The 16,839-nt window shown below is 38.6% G+C and overlaps 1 protein-coding gene across 4 annotated transcripts in view; it reads left to right on the top strand.

Moving 5' to 3' along the window:
• Positions 1 to 16,839, top strand: part of TCEANC2 (transcription elongation factor A N-terminal and central domain containing 2) — a 59,805-nt gene that overhangs the window by 28,143 nt on the left and 14,823 nt on the right. The gene's annotated exons all lie outside the window — the stretch shown is intronic.

Genomic DNA, 16,839 nt, shown 5'->3' with positions numbered 1-16,839 from the left:
ACAGTGATCTATGGATAACATTTTGAGTAACACCATTCTATTTCACAGGCTTTGTGCTTAATGCTGGGTGTGCAGAAATGAATAAGACATGATTCTTAACCTTAAGGAACTTACAATTTGGCAGGAGAGACAGGTGTGGAGACAAATGGGAGCAGTAAAATATTATAAGTTATAGATAAAAACATAAATAATGTTCTGGGCACCATTCTAATCTGGACAAGGTATATACTAGCACAGAGGGGGAGTCACTTATATCTGGGGAGTTCAGAAAAGGCTTAATTAGAGGAGGTGACATTTCATTTTAATCTTGAAAGAGACTTGGCTTTTTTGTTTGGAGTGGAAATAACTTGCAAAGTGTGGTTTCTGAAAACAAAATGATAACATTTTCCACTGCATTGTTTATTACAACATTAGAAGTATTTAAAAGATAAGTCAGGGACTACGTTGAATTGCTATTTTAGTACAGTACACAACTGTGAATAATATGCAAGGGAGGGCCAACATGTGTTCCTCAAGCTGCCTCCAACTCCTCAGGGAGTCAGGGGAGTCATTCACAGCTGCTGTTCTTGCCCTCACCAGTGCAGCCATTGCCTTCTCTGCCTCCCCTTGACCTCTTGTTCATGAGAAGCAGAAGAGAAAGCAGCTTCAGACTGGCGTTAACAGCTGTGAAGAGCTGTGTGAGATCCCTAGAGGACCACCCCCTTAGAGTCTTGAGAGTTGCACCCCTGTAATATAAACCAGAATCTGAGAAAATTAGATGCTTAAAGAACATAAAACCCTATCAAGGAGATTCTCCCATCTGCTGCTGAATTTTCTGTCTTTATAGGTTGTGGTCACTAGAGGGCAATAAGACTATTCATATGACCAGATAAGGTATTTTGACCAGTAGAGGGTACTAGTGATTAATATTTTATGACATGTATATGTACATATGTGTATGTGTGTGTTCATATTCAGGTATACACCACAGATATCATATAGGACCAGATCTTAAATATCAAGATAATGGGCTGTAATTGTGCTACATAAGCACATGATAATTTTTAAAAGATAATTTCTACTTGGCCTTTGAGTAGAATTGTGAATGTGGTTTCAAAAATGGGTGTGTCTGATGTTTAGAGACTTCAGTTCAAGAATCATAATGAAACCACAAGGGATCTTGACTTAGGAGGAGCTGGAAATCATCTAATTTTTGAGACTTGAACCTAACCCAAGCCTTTCTTAAAAGTCTGAGGTTGTATGAAATATAGGGATTCCTTGGTTATTTTTTAGTTATGTCAATTGCTATGCTGAAGATTTCATTTGGATTATTTCCTGAGAGTATTTACATTCTTCAGCCTTTAACCTTTCTGCCTGTCCCTATCCTCTGGGTTGCAAGGAACAAATATTTACTAAATACCTTCTTTACGCTATGCTGGCTTAATAACGGAGACAGATATTGTCTCTGTCTTTTTGGAGCCTCCAGTCTAATGGAAAGCTAAACAGTTTAATAGGATTTTATCATACAATGCAATGAGTGCTCTGATGATGGGGATAGGTTAGCCAAATGAGTGTATGTGTTGGGATTAGGGGAGAGGGTGCTGAAAAATGTGTCTGGCAGGGGGTACATCTTGTGAGCATATAGAGAGAGCTGGAAATGCCGAGAATACATGGTGCATTCCAGAAACTAAAAGAAGTTCAGTGTGTTTGAAATGTAGTATGTTGGCGAGAAAATATGGCAAAAGAAGTGAACTGGAGAGACAGCCTGGGACAGGTGTAGAATGCCCTTTGGCAAGCCATTCAAAACTATTTTGTCTTGGCATATGTATTAGTGATCTATTGCTGCGTAACAAATTATCCCCAAATTTAGCAAGCTTAGGACAATATTATCTCACATAGTTTTCTGTAGGTCAGAAATCCAGGAGTAGCTTATCTGAGTGGTTCTGGCTCAAGAGGTTGAAATCAAGCTGTCAGCCAGGGTTGCAGTCAAGTGACAACTTGACCTGGGCTTCCAAAATGGCTTACTCACAGGTTGCTCACAGGAGATCTTCGTTCCTCATTACATGGGCCTCTCTTTAGGGGTGCTCATGATGTGGCAGCTGGCTTTCCCCAGAGCAAATGATCCACAAGAGAGCAAGAAAGTGAGAGAACAACCAGGATGGAAGCCACAGAGTCATTTATAATGTAATATTTATTGAGTGCCTGTCATGTTCTAGATGCCCTGTTCTAAAATCCCTACTGGTGTGAAGCTTACATTCCAGTGAGGGAGTCATTAAATAAACGTAATAAGTAAATTATATAATACATTAGAAGATGGTAAGTGGTATGGGAAAAAGAAAAAGCTGAGCAGGTTAAGGAGAACAATGAATGTAGATGGGGGTGGATAGGAGTAGGCCTCATTAAAGAGTGACGTTTGAACAAAAACATGAAGGAGGTGTATCCAAAATAATTGAACATAGATGTTTGTATGCTGATGCTCATGGCAATGTTATTCACAACAACCAAAAGGTGGAAGCAACCCAAGTGTTCATCAAGAGATGAATGAAACAGTGGAATATTTTTCAGTCATGAAAAGGATTGGTTTTCTGATACATGCTATAACATAGAAGAACTCGAAAATGTGCTAAGTGAAATAAACCAGACACAGAAGGACAAATACTGTATGATTAAACTTAAATGAAATATCTAGAGTAAACAGATTTGTAGAGACAAAATAAATTAGAGGTTATCAGGGACTAGAGAGAGGGGACAGGGGGAGTTATGCCTAATGGGTAGGATTTCTGTTTTAGGTGATGAAAAAGTTTTGGTAATGGATGATAGCGTAACACTATAAATGTAATTAATGCCACTGAATTGTATATGTAAAATAGTTAAAGTGGAAAACCTTCTATCTTTATTTATATAACCGCGATAGTTTTTTTTTTTTCCTAAAAAAAAGGCTTAGCAGTGAGGGAGTGAACCATGAGGCAAAGTTATAGTTGTAGTCATTGAGGTGAGATACGACAAAGGCACAGAGGACTGAGGAATTGGAGAGGAAAACAGAAACAGCTTCTTAAAGAGCATGTCAGAGAGAATGGACCAGATGTAGAGAGCAGGGATTAACTGTGGAGCTGAGGGAGATGAGAGAGCCAAGTTGCCCTTTCACCGTGTTGCCCGCCTTGTCTTCTATACTAGCTCTTTTCTTCTGTCTTCAAATGTGCACAGATCTTCCCCCTTTAAGTGTCTTTGCCACTTTTTCCAGACACTGTCTTGCTTCTCTCCTTCCTTTCTTGGCCAAATTCCTTCAAAAATGATTGCTACAATTCCCATTTTCTCCCCTCCCACTCCTTCATTAAATTCTTTCCAAGCTGGCTTCTCCTACAGCTACTATTCTTCTTTTTCAGGACACCAGTGATTTCCTCCTATCCAAGTCCAGTGGTCTTGTCTCAGTTCTCATCTTCCCAGAACTGTGAACTTGAGACCATTGATTTCTCTCTTTACGCTGACATAAATGACACTGAAATCATTGCCAATTCTGTATTTATCTATTTTTAAAACGTTTGTCTTTACCTCAGTTTGTAATTACTTATTTAATTATTTACTTCTTTATTTTTTATTTACTAGACAGTAACTACATGCCAGCAGGGACCACGTCTATTCTATTCACCTATGTATTTCAAGCATTAGTGGGGTATATAGCAGGGGCCTAGTAAATATGTGTCAAATGAATGAAAATGGCAAGTTTGGACATGTAGTTCTCCATAACTCTTTCTAGCCTTCTATATCCTTGGGTTTCTGCCTTTCTGATACTTTATTCCTTGTTCCTTATCCTTAGCTGGGGGTACTTTTCCATAAAGCTCAGAGCTTACTCTTCCTGATGCTTTATAGCACTTATCCAGAGAGCATGTCCACTTCTCCAGCTCATCTGAGACATTAATCCAGATGGCTCTTAAAATATATCTCCAGGGCAGGCCACAGTGGCTCAGCAGGCAAGAATGCTTGCCTGCCATGCCAGAGGACCCGGGTTCGATTCCCATGTAAAAAATATATATATATATATCCTGTCCTGATCCATTTTTGAAACTTCAATTTTTAGGAAAGTTGTTCTAATTTATTATACTACCATTTTCTTTAAAATCCTACTAATTTAATAGGTCAAGATGGCATCTTGTTTTCATTTACTGCATGGAATGAATTGTTTTCTTTGTGTTTGTTGGCACTGTCTTTTCTTTTTTGTGTGAATTGTCTGTTCATATTCTTTGTCCATTTACTGTTGAGAGTTTATAATTGTTCTTGACTATTTGTATGAGCACCATAAATGTCTATATCATAAACCCTTTTAAATCCATTTAGCTACTCAATTTCTAAACAAAGGAACTAGGACCCAGAGAGATGAAGTGACTTATTCAGGGCTACGTAGCAAGATGAAATGTAATGAGAATCTAGGTCTCTTGGGGCAGTGTTCTTTCCTGGTTAGCAGACTGCCTTATGCCCTGTACCCCAGCCATATGTGCCTTTCGTTTATTGGACCATCTCTGTGGGTTCTGCCTTCTACTCAGACTCGCCTCTCTTAAATCAGAATTTAGTACCTTTTCTTGTATACCCCAAATGGGAGTTTTCTTCTGGTATTCCCATTTTAATGTCCCTAGTATTTTACTGTGGCATAAACTATTTAGGTGGAAATATCCAGCAGGTTGTTGGAGATGTAGAAATGAAGCTCATATGAGAGAGACTAGAAACATGTGTTTGGAAGTCATTTGCTAGGAATTGTTTCTTCAGAATCACCTAAGTGAGTGAATTCTCTGACAGAGAGAAAATTAAAGGGGTTAAGGACTGAACCTAGGAGAATATACATGATGGAGAAGTGGGAGGAGGAAGAAGAGCCAGTGAAGAAAACAGAAGGAGTGCAATTAGAGAGAGGAAAAGAGTGAGGGCAATACTGACTTTCCAAGGAGAAGAGTGTTTTAAGAGGCAGGGGAAAATGAGTGGCCTTAGTGTTCTCCAGTGGTTTGGGTATTTGAGGGCCAGCTGGGCAATAGCCTTTGGACCTGGCAATTCTGGAGCCTTAGCAAGTGATACATTTATTATAAAGGTAGTGGTGGTCAAGGGATATCAAATAAATGGTTGATGAGGCAGTAGAGTTAAACCTTGTACTCTCAACCTGGTGAGCAGTTATGCTCCACTTCTGCAATACTGTGTATATGAAGAATCTGAGAAAAATGTTATGTCAGTCATACTGATCCAATTTCATAGATGCCTTATTTTCATTTATGATTGATTAACAAAAGACAAAAAAAGCGCTTTCATATTATGACCCCATTGATGCATATAACAGTTCTGTAAGGCAAATGCTCTTTTCTCCATTTTACAAAAGGGAAAAATGACGCTTAAGAGTTTAAAGTAACTTGCCTGAGGTCAGACAAACAAAATACCGTAACATGCCACTCTCTGAAACCTAAAGATGCACCTTTGCACATGGCAAGCTCTTACTTGTCCAGATGAAACATATTCTCCTACATGAAACTAAAAATGTTCATTGAATGAATAAATGCATCAGTGAGTGGCAAATGAATGGGTGCATGACTTGACTTGGCCAAGGTACTGGATAAGTTACTGTCAAGGGCTGTTCAAATGGCCTTTTATTCCTAGGTTATCCCATAGATTCCCATTACTTCAGCAATCTTGAACTATTTTTAGGCCACCATGTTCATTTTCTATTGCTGCCGTAACAAATTACCACAAACCCAGTGCATAAAAACAGCTCAAATTTATTATCGTCTTACAGTTCTGAAGGTCAGAAGTCCAGTGTGAGTGTCACTGGGTATTGGCAGGGTTCTACATTCCTTTCTACAGGTTCTATAGAAGAATCTCTTCCCTTTTTCAACTTCTAGAAGCTACCCACATTTCTTGACTAGTGGCCCCCTTCCTCTGTCTTTAAAGAAGCAATGGAAGATCATTGTTCTCACATTTCATCTTTCTGACTCACCCTTCTGTCTCTTTTACTTTTAAGGACTCATGTGATTAAATTGGGCCCACCTGGATAATCAGGATAAGTCTCCCCATCTCAAGGTCCTTAACCTTAATCATATCTGCATGGTCTCTTTTGCCATGTAAGTTACATATTTACAGGTATTAGGGATTAGGGCATGGACATCTTTGAGTAGGAGGGGGCACATTAATTTTTTACTTACCTCAGCTCTCAAGTTATGCTGTGCTATTTCAGGCTTCCATACCTCGTTCATTGTCAAGACTCAGAACAAAAATTGCTTCTTTCATGGTGTTCCCTGGCCCTTTTGCAGATAAATTAACTCCTCTATCCTTTTAGTCCTCCTTGGGCTTTCCTCTTCAGCTCTACCTTAGGCCCTGTGACACTTTAGTGCATTTGTTTGTTTAGGTGTCTGCCCCTTGTACTTAGACCAACCCAGAGCTCTTTGAGTGCAGGGCTTTATCTTTCTCAGCATTCTATCCCTGTACCTAGCGCAGGGCCTGATACATACATAGTCTTCATTACTGTTTGTTAAATGAATGAAAGACTGCTCCCTGCAGGGAATTTGTCTTAACAGTGCACTGGATTGCAAAAAAAAAAAACCCTACCCTTAAAATTGAGAGTACTTGACCCAGGTCATAAGACCAGCCAGTGGCACTGCTTACTTTAAAACATAAATTTTGTGGAGCAAATAATGACTCTTTGCAGATCATTAATGTCTTTGATGTAACTACCAAACAACCTGTCACCTTGGAGAAAGGTCATGGAGCCTCTTTTTTTTTTTCATCTGAATCATGAGGAGATAGGACTATGATTGCCAGAGGCAATACAGTATAGAAGTTTAAAGCATGGGCTTTGGAGCAGGTCTGCCTAAGTTGGAAACCTGGCCCTGCTTCTTAATTGCTGTGTCCTTCAGCAAAAATTACTTATCCTCTTACTTAGTACCTGAGGTTCTTTACCTTTATAATGGGGAATAATAATAACAATTTTCTCTTAGGGTTGTTCTGAGGATTAAACAAGCTGAGATACGTAAAACACAGTGGCTAGCTTTTATTATTATTATCATGGAATTCCTTTTGTGATCTAAGTTTATGATTCTGCCTTATTTCTTTTAAAAAGGGATTCCCCAAACTCCTTTTCTTCTTCTTTCTTCCTGCCTCAGACTGGATTGCCTTTCCTGCTGGCACTTTTCTTTGGAGACTTCTGCTGGCTTGTGGGCTCCCTTATAGCTTTGCTCTTCATAGGCTGGTTTCCCTGATGTTGGCACAGTTGCCTGAACAGTGGGAGTAGGAGTCCTTGGGAGTTTCTGTGAGATCTACTTCCTCACTGCCCTGGCCTGAGAATTGCAGTCCTCTGCCCTTTGACCACTTGTTTGTCTCATTTGGGCATACCAATAAGTGGGTGAACAACATTATCTCAGTAAAGTTATATTAAACACTTCTAGTGTGCCAGTCCCTAATAATGCAGAGGTGTGGGGTATTAGAGAATAAGTGTGAAGGCTCTGGAATCAGGCTGCTTATGTTCAAATCCTGGCTTTCACACTTATAAACTGTGAGGCTTCAGTTCCCTCATATATAAAGAAATATAATAGTATTTAATTCATTGTTTGATTGTAAAAATTGAATGAGGTAATTCATAGGAAGCCTGGAGAATTTTCAGCAATGGGTAACAATAGCAACCTTTCATTTTCCCTGCCTCTGGATTCAATTCTCTGAAATATAGTGCCATTATTTTATTTACAATTGTGTGATTTTCTCAATCAACTACATCCATATTCAAATGTTAGTACAAAACCAATCTGAAAGCCAAATATAAATGACTTTTTATTTAACTATTTGATTCAGTTCATCAAAAAGTTATCAAATGTCTATTCTGTGTTAGGCACTATAGAGGAAGCTAGGAGTATAACTTGGAGTTTGGTGCAGGTTCTGCCCTCAAGATGTTTACACTTTAGAGGGGAAAATGGACCTTTAAATAATTAGAAGGAACAGTGTGAGTTAAGTAAGGCTCATAAATGTGAGAAGGCCAGATAGCAATGACCCTAAAACAGGAACATGGAAACTTCTCTCTATGCTAAAATTTAGCACATGGAAGCAAAGAGGTGAGAGAGCTAGGTATCAGGGGAGGGAGGAAAGAGAGTAACATGGTGACAGGTAAGACCAGAAGTGGTTCTAGGTCATCTAGAATCTGAATGCTATACCTTGCAAAGGAATTTGAGGCCTACAGAGAGCCATAAGGACCCTGTTGGTAACAGAGTGATGTACTCAAATTGTGTTTTGAAAGTCATTCTGACTTCAGTATAGAGGATGAATTGAAGAGGACCAGAATGGAACAGAGGTTGATTAGTAAACTATCATAATATACCTATTAAGAGGTGATGAGGTTCCAGGTCAAGATGGTGGCTTAACAACGTGCGCGTTTTAGTTCGTCCTCCAGAACAACTACTAAATAACCAGAAACAGTACAGAACAGCTCCTGGGGCCACGTCACTGACCAGACACATAGCGTACCCCAGTCTGGACCAGCTGGACCGGCTGCAAGCACCCCCCAGAACCGTGAGTTCCCAAAGCTGTGGTGGCCAGCACTCCTCCCCCACAGGCCGCTTCCCAGAGGGGAAAGGAAAAGACTTTACCAGCAGCAGGAACTGGGCACAATCAAATGCCATTGTGGAACTAATTAACAAATTCTGACTACTAAAAATAGGCCCCCAGCTTAGGTGAACCTGATCAAAACAGAGGTTGCTCATTTTTGCCCCAGCGCCAAAGGGGCGGGACTGACAGAAAAAGGGGGGAGAAAAAAAAAAAAAGAAGGAAACAGAGGTTTTTGTGGCTGTGTATCTACAAAGGCTTGACTGCCTCTGGATACAGTGGCAGGACTTTACAGGCTGCAGCTGCCCTAGGCATAGGCAGAAGTGAGCTCTTTTGGAGGCTTGTCTGGAGCCTGTGCCTTCCCCAGGGGAGGGGTCAAGCCCAACTCAGGTGGAATCCCTCCCTCAAGGAATTCAGACCCCAGGGCTTGGCAATTTGAAGCCATTAAAACCAGCCTACAACCTCTCCTCTGTCTCCACCATGCCCCCAGCAGGGAGTGTCTGCCAAAGTTAAAGGTACCACATCATCTTATGCTGGTGGGACCTGCAGTCAGACAAGCGCCACACAAGGGCAGGATACGAAAAACAGAGTCCAGAGACTTCACAGGAAAGTCTTTCAACCTGCTGGGTCTCACTCTCAGGGAAAACCAACGCAGGTGACTCTTTCCTCCTGGTAGAAGGCCAGTTTGGTCTGGGAAAATCTGGCTGGGGTCTATAATATCTAAGTAGACCCTCCTAAGTGTGTGGGGGGGGGGGGAAGGCACCACACAAGCAGGGCAAGAAACAAGAAAACAAGAACTGAAAAATTCTCCTCTGTTAAACAAAACTTAAGCTAAAAGTCCAGATAAAGCTGAACGGAATGTCAAAGAACAGATAGACAACAAATTCATCCAGCAAGAAAACCCTAGATAAAAGAAGTGAAAACAATCTCCAGAATAAACTAATTAAGGTAATTAAATGCCTAGACACCAGCAAAAAATAACAAATCACACTAGGGAAATTGAAGATATGGCCCAGTCAAAGGAACAAACCAACAATTCAAATGACATACAGGAGCTGAAACATTTAATTCAGAATGTATGAACAGACATGGAAAACCTCATCAAAAACCAAATGAATGAATTGAGGGAGGATATAAAGAAGGCAAGGAAAGAACAAAAAGAAGAAACTGAAAGTCTGAAAAAACAAATCACAGAACTTATGGGAATGAAAGACACAGTAGAAGAGATGAAAAAAACAATGGAAACCTACAATGATAGAGTTCGAGAGACAGAACATAGGATTTCTGAACTGGAGTATGGAACATCTGAAATCTGAAAAGAAACAGAAACTATAGGGAAAAATGGAAAAATATGAGCAGGGACTCAGGGAATTGAAAGACAATATGAAGCGCATGAATATACGTATTGTGGGTGTCCCAGAAGGAGAAGAGAAGGGAAAAGGAGGAGAAAAACTAATGGAGGAAATTATCACTGAAAATTTCCCAACTATTATGAAAGACTTAAAGTTACAGATCCAAGAAGGGCAGCGTACCCCAAAGAGAATAGATCCAAATAGACATACTCCAAGACATTTAATAATCAGAATGTCAGAGGTCAAAGAGAAAGAGAGGATCTTGAAAGCAGCAAGAGAAAAGCAATCCATCACATACAAGAGAAGTCCAATAAGACTATGCACAGATCTCTCAGCAGAAACCATGGAGGCGAGAAGACAGTGGGATAATATATTTAAATTATTCAAAGAGAAAAATTGCCAACCAAGAATTCTATATCCAGCAAAATTGTCCTTCAAAAATGAGGGAGAAATTAAAACATTTTCAGACAAAAAATCACTGAGAGAATTTGTGACCAAGAGACCAGCTCTGCAAGAAATACTAAAGGGAACACTAGAGACAGATACGAAGACAGAAGAGAGAGGTGTGGAGAAGAGTGTAGAAATGAAGACTATGAGTAAAGGTAAAAAGAAGGAAAATGAGATATGACATATAAAATCCAGAAGGCAAAATAGTAGAAGAAAGTACTACCCATGCAGTAATAACACTGAATGTTAATGGATTAAACTCTCCTATCAAAAGACATAGTCTGGCAGAATGGATTAAAAGACAGGACCCATCTATATGCTGTCTCTACTCAAAGGACACGAGGCCAAGGACACAAATGGACATTTACACACCAATGTTTATAGCAGCATTATTAACAATTACCAAGAGATGGAAACAGCCAAATGTCCATCAACAGACAGTTGGCTAAACAAACTGTGACATTTACATAAGATGGAATATTATGCAGCTGTAAGACAGAATAAAGCTGTTAAGTATGTAACAACATGAATGGACCTTAAGGACATTGTGCTGAGTGTGATTAGCCAGAAACAGAAGGACAAATACTGTATGGTCTCACTGATATGAACTGACATTAGTGAATAAACTTGGAATATTTCCTTGGTAACAGAGACCATCAGGAGATAGAAATAGGGTAAGATATTGGGTAATTGGAGCTGAAGGGATACAGACTGTGCAACAGGACTGAATATAAAAACTCAGACATGGACAGCACAATATTACCTAACTGTAATACAATTATGTTAAAACACTGAATGAAGCTGCATATGAGAATGATAGAGGGAGGAGGGCTGGGGCATAATGAAATCACAAAGAAAGATAGACGATAAAGATTGAAATGGTGTAATCTAGGAATGCCTAGAGTGTATAATGATAGTGACTAAATGTACAAATTTAAAAATGTTTTTGCATGAGGAAGAACAAGAGAATGTCATTAGTGCAGTGTGCTGAAAATAGATGGTACTTAATAGTTTAAAATTTCACAACATTGTGAGACTAAAGCAAAAAATGTTTATTTGGTACAAATCTATATTTTGACTAGTGCATCTCCTAATATAACTTATGTAGATAGTTGATTGAACACCTTAAGTACATGGAACTTTGTATAGGACATGAGATTTTGTTGGTTTGTTCAGGTGATGCCCTGATGAATCCCAAAGTAATTTGATCAGTGAGTGGAAAAGTATTTGCAAAGTCCCCTTTGGGGAATGGTGAGAACGGGGGAAAACTCAACTTCCCCAAGTTGAATTCTTGATATTCTCACAAGCAGTGTGGACAACCAAAGCTATAGGCTGAGCCCCCAGTCTTGGGGTTTGTTCATATGAAACTTAACCCCATAAAGGATAGGTCAAGCCTACTTAAAATTAGGCCTAAGAGTCACTCCCAAGAGAAACTCTTGCTCAGATGTGGCCTCTCTCTCCAGCCAACACAGCAAGCAGACTCACCACCCTCCCCCTGTCTGCGTGGGACATGACTACCAGGGGTGTGGATCTTCCTGGCAGCGTGGGACAGAAATCCCAGAATGAGTTGAGATTCAGCATCAAGGAATTGAGAAAAACTCTAGAATGAGTTGAGACCCAGCATCAAGGGATTGAGAAAACCTTCTGGACCAAAAGGGGGAAGAGTGAAATGAGACAAAGTGTCAATGGCTGAAAGATTCCAAACAGAGTCAAGAGGTTATCCTGGAGGTTATTCTTATGCATTAAGTAGATATCACCTTGTTATCCAAGATGTAATGGAGAGGCTGGAGGGAACTGCCTGAAAATGTAGAGCTGTGTTCCAGTAGCCATATTTCTTGGAGACGATTGTATAATGATACAGCTTTCACAATGTGACTATGTGATTGTGAAAACCTTGTGTCTGATGCTCCTTTTATCTACCTTGTCAACAGACAAGTAAAACATATGGAATAAAAATAAATAATAGTGGGAACAAATGTTAAAATAAATTTAGTTTGAAGTGCTAATGAAAGCAAGGAAAAAGGGGTATGGTATGTACAATTTTTTTTTTCTATTTCATTTTATTTCTTTTTCTGTTCTTTTATTTCTTTTTCTGAATTGATGCAAGTGTTCTAAGAAATGATGAATATGCAATTAAGTGATGATATTGTGAATTACTGATTATATATGTTAATATTTTAGTTCGTTAAATTTTTTTAAATTAATAAATAAATTAAAAAAAAAGAGAGAGAGTTGATGAGGACCTGAATCAGAGCAGCAGTGAGAATGGAAAGGAAGGTGAGGAAGAAGGAAAGGATATATGAAATAATAAAGTGTACATGTAGAACTTGGATGGAGAAATGAACATGAGGGTGAGAGAACAGTGGAGCCTAAAATGATGGATGGATGGTAGTGCTATTGTGTGACAAGAAGTACAAGATGAGGAGAGACTTGGGGGAAACGATGATGAATTCCTTTTTTCCATTAAAAATATGTTGAGTTAGAGATGCTTGCTGAATAAGCAAATAGAGATGTCCAGTGGGAAACTGGATGAGGGGGTGGTGTGCCCAGTGGAAATCTTTGGAATAGAGATACATTGTTGAAAGTTACCTGCTTGCAGGTAGTAGTTGGAACACAGGAGTAGGTAAGTTACTTAGGGAAGGCAAATGGAAAAAGAAAAGAGGCCAAGGACAATAATTAAAGTTCACAGATAATTAAAGGTTGTGAATGGGGTGAGGTGCCAGCAGAAGAGATAGAGAAGGAAGAAGAGAACTAGTTAACAGGTGGTATTTCAAAAAACAGTGGGAGAGAATATTTCAGAAAGGAAGGAGGCTGCAGTGTCAGATGCTGTAGAGATCAAGTAAGGTCGGTGGAGAAGGTCCAGTAGATTTGACAAGTAAGAGAGCGCTCTTTTTGAGGTGCTTCTGGATCTGGGTCAACAGTACCTTTCTTGGCATAAGAAAGGATAGGGAAGAGAACATACGAAGGAACGCTCTCTAGTCCAATAACCTGCATGCTTCTCTATTATAGCACAGCCTGAGCTATTAGAATAGCTTTCATGTTGAGCCACCCCACTAGATTATGAGCTGAATTGTATCGATAAATGCGCTACTCAGAGGAGACCCCTGCTAATAATTTCAGTATAAAATCCTTTAGGCTTTTTTCTCTGCATATAAGGATAAAAATATGTGTGGGTACATACATACATACATAATTTTAAAAATAAATATTGCCTCCTATTATACATACTTTTCTGAGTACTGCTTTTTTTCCCCCACTTAACTGAATAAAGTGATCCTCTTTCCACATTACTACATGTAGTGCTATATGGGTCTTTAATGGCTGCATGGTATTAATTGTTTGAATGGACTGTATTTAACTAGTAACTTAACCCTTCCTGATGAGCATATAGACTGTTTGTAGCTTTTTATATTACAGATAGTACTGGAATGACTACCTTTCTACGTATATCTTCTTCGTACATGTTGGCAGAGTAGGTGTGGATTAAATTCCAAGTACTGTGTCTTAGCACCAAATATAGAGTAGATGCTCAGTGAAAGTATTCCAGTGACCTGAATTTAAGTCTCTGGGGTCCTGCAGCATCTTATTTATCTTTGTATTTTTAGTATCTACGACCATGACCAACAGCACAAAAAAATTGCTTGCTGGACAAATAATCTCAAGAATATGGAGAACTCTATCCAGAAAGTAAAGTACCCAGTGGTAATTCCAGCTTTTAAGTGATATGTGTTTCAGAAGCACTTTACTGAGCACTGCCAGTTGGGAAACACCTTGAGATTTCTAATTACTGCTCTGCATTCCTTCCCCTTCTTCTCCATGTGATGAGTATTTATGTACTCCTTTCCCTAGTCAGTAAAAAAGTGAGATGAAAAAATTATTGATAAATAATTGGTGAGTGAGAAGTTATTTAAAGACATTCAATATTATGTTACCTTTTGTCTTCTCTTCAAAGTTACATTTCTTTTTCACCTTTAAAGCAGGGACAGTATCTTGTTCAATCCTACATGACTAGTGCTTAATATCTACCTAGCACTAATAGTTGGCCTTCAGTTAACATATGCAGAAAAAGTGAATCAAGCAAATGCTGGACTATGCAAGTGGCATACCGTGAGAAATTTTCTAAATGTTTTGACCATTTTCCCAAATTTAAATCCTTTCCCTTCTCTTTGTTCAGTGATACCTTTTATTTTCTTTTCTATTCTACTCTATTCAATTTCTGAGCTTCATTTATTATTCTAAAGATCTATCTCTATTTTTTTAATTTTTATTAATAAAACCAATCAACATACAATATGAACATTCTTTTTTTATCACATAGTTGTATATTCATCATGATCATTTCTTAGAACATTTGCATTCAGAAAAAGAAATAAAAAGAAAACAGAAAAAAAATTCATACATACCGTATCCCTTACCCCTCCCTTTCATTGATCCTAGCATTTCAATCTACTAAATTTATTTTAACATTTGTTTCCCCTATTATTTGTTTATTTTTAATCCGTATGTTTTACCCTTCTGTCCATAAGGTAGATGAAAGAAGCATCAGACACAAGGTTTTCACATTCACACAGTCACATTGCGAAAGCTATATCATTATATAATCATCTTCAAGAAACATAGCTATTGGAACACAGCTCTACATTTTCAGGCAGTTCCCTCCAGCCTTAACTAAAAAGGTGATATCTATTTAATGCGTAAGAATAACCTCCAGCATAACCTCTTGACGCTGTTTGGATCTAGCCCTATTTTTTGGTGCCAGTCCAAATACTTTTAATTACTGTTACTTTATATATGTTATAATACCTTATAGGCTAGTTGCACCTCTTATCTCCTCTTTCACAAATGGTATTTTATAGTCTTACCCATTCTGTTTCTAAGATTAATCTAGAAATATTTTATTGTATTCAATAAAAAATCCTATTGAGGTTTTTTATTGAGATTACATAAAATCTACAAATTAATTTCTTTAAGGATTGACATCTTTGTGCTGATCTTTCCAGCATATAGTATGGTGTATTTTCCCCCTTTTATTCACATCTTCTCTTATATACTTTAGTAAAACTTTATGTTATTCTTCACATAGGTCTCTCATTCAACCGACATTCATTGAACACTTACCTCCCTACTCCCACCCCCTGCCACCGTGCTCACTACTGGTGATAAAAAGATAGATATGTCATAGCCCTTGCCCTCAGGAGCTCACTTTGGTGGCAAAAAAGATAATTGATCAGACAGTTACAGCTAAGTATAATAATTACTGTGATGAACAGAAGCACAAGGTGCGAAGGAAGCATAGAAGAGGACTACCCAACCAAGTCTTCCTGGAAGGGGACTCTTGGACTGAGTCTTAAAGCCTGAATTGAAGTTAGCCAGGTAAAAAGGAAAGAGTATTCCAGGTAAAGAAAATGTTCTTTGGATTATATGTTCAAAAATAAAAAGACAAGCTTCCCCAAGTGGAGAATTCTTGATATTCTCACAAGCAGTGGGGACAACCAAAGCAAGAGGCATAGCCCAATCTTGGGGTTTGTTCATATGAAACTTAACCCTGCAAAGGATAAGCAAACCTACTTAAATTTAAGCCTAAGAGTCACCCCCAAGAGAACCTCTTTTGTTGCTCAGATGTGGCCTCTCTCTCTCAGCCAACAAGACAAGCAAACTCACTCTCCTCCCCCTCTCTATGTGGGGCATGACTCCCAGGGGTGTGGACCTTCCTGGCAATGTGGGACAGAAATCCTAGAATGAGGTGGGACTCAGAACCAAGGGATTGAGAAAACCTTCTCTACTGAAAGGGGGAAGAGAGAAATGAGACAAAATAAAGTGTCAATGGCTGAGAGATTCCAAACAGATTCAAGAGGTTATCCTGGAGGTTATTCTTATGCATTAAATAGATATCACCTTTTTAGTTAAGGTGTAATGGAGAGGCTGGAGGGAAGTGCCTGAAAATGTAGAGCTGTGTTCCAGTAGCCATGTTTCTTGAAGATGATTGTATAATGATATAGCTTTCGCAGTGTGACTGTGTGATTGTGAAAACCTTGTGTCTGATGCTTCTTTTATCTACTTTATGGGCAAATGAGTAAAACATATGGATTAAAAATAAATAATAGGGGAAACAAATGTTAAAGTAAATTTAGTAGATTGAAATGCTAGTGATCAATGAAAAGGAGGGGTAAGGGGTATGGTATGTATAAATTTTTTTCTGTTTTCTTTTTATTTCTTTTTCTGAATTGATGTAAATGTTCTAAGATGATCATGATGATGAATATACAACTATGTGATGATATTGTGAATTACTGATTATATATGTAAAATGAAACGATCATATGGTAAGAATGTTTGTGTTTGTATGTTGGTATGTTTAATAAATAAAATAAATTTTAAAATAAATAAATAAAGAGACAAGGAAAAAATATTGAAGTGTTTTTTAGTAGCTGCAGGTAGCTGGCGTATAAGATGATAGTGGGATAACAGTTGGAAATGAAGCCAGGAAGTATGTGAGAAGGGGGCAGAT

The sequence above is a fragment of the Tamandua tetradactyla genome, chromosome 2, assembly GCF_023851605.1.
Source record: "Tamandua tetradactyla isolate mTamTet1 chromosome 2, mTamTet1.pri, whole genome shotgun sequence".
Lineage (NCBI taxonomy): Eukaryota > Metazoa > Chordata > Mammalia > Pilosa > Myrmecophagidae > Tamandua > Tamandua tetradactyla.
Note: the sequence above shows the minus strand (reverse complement) of the source record. Positions and strands in the feature narration are given on the sequence as shown.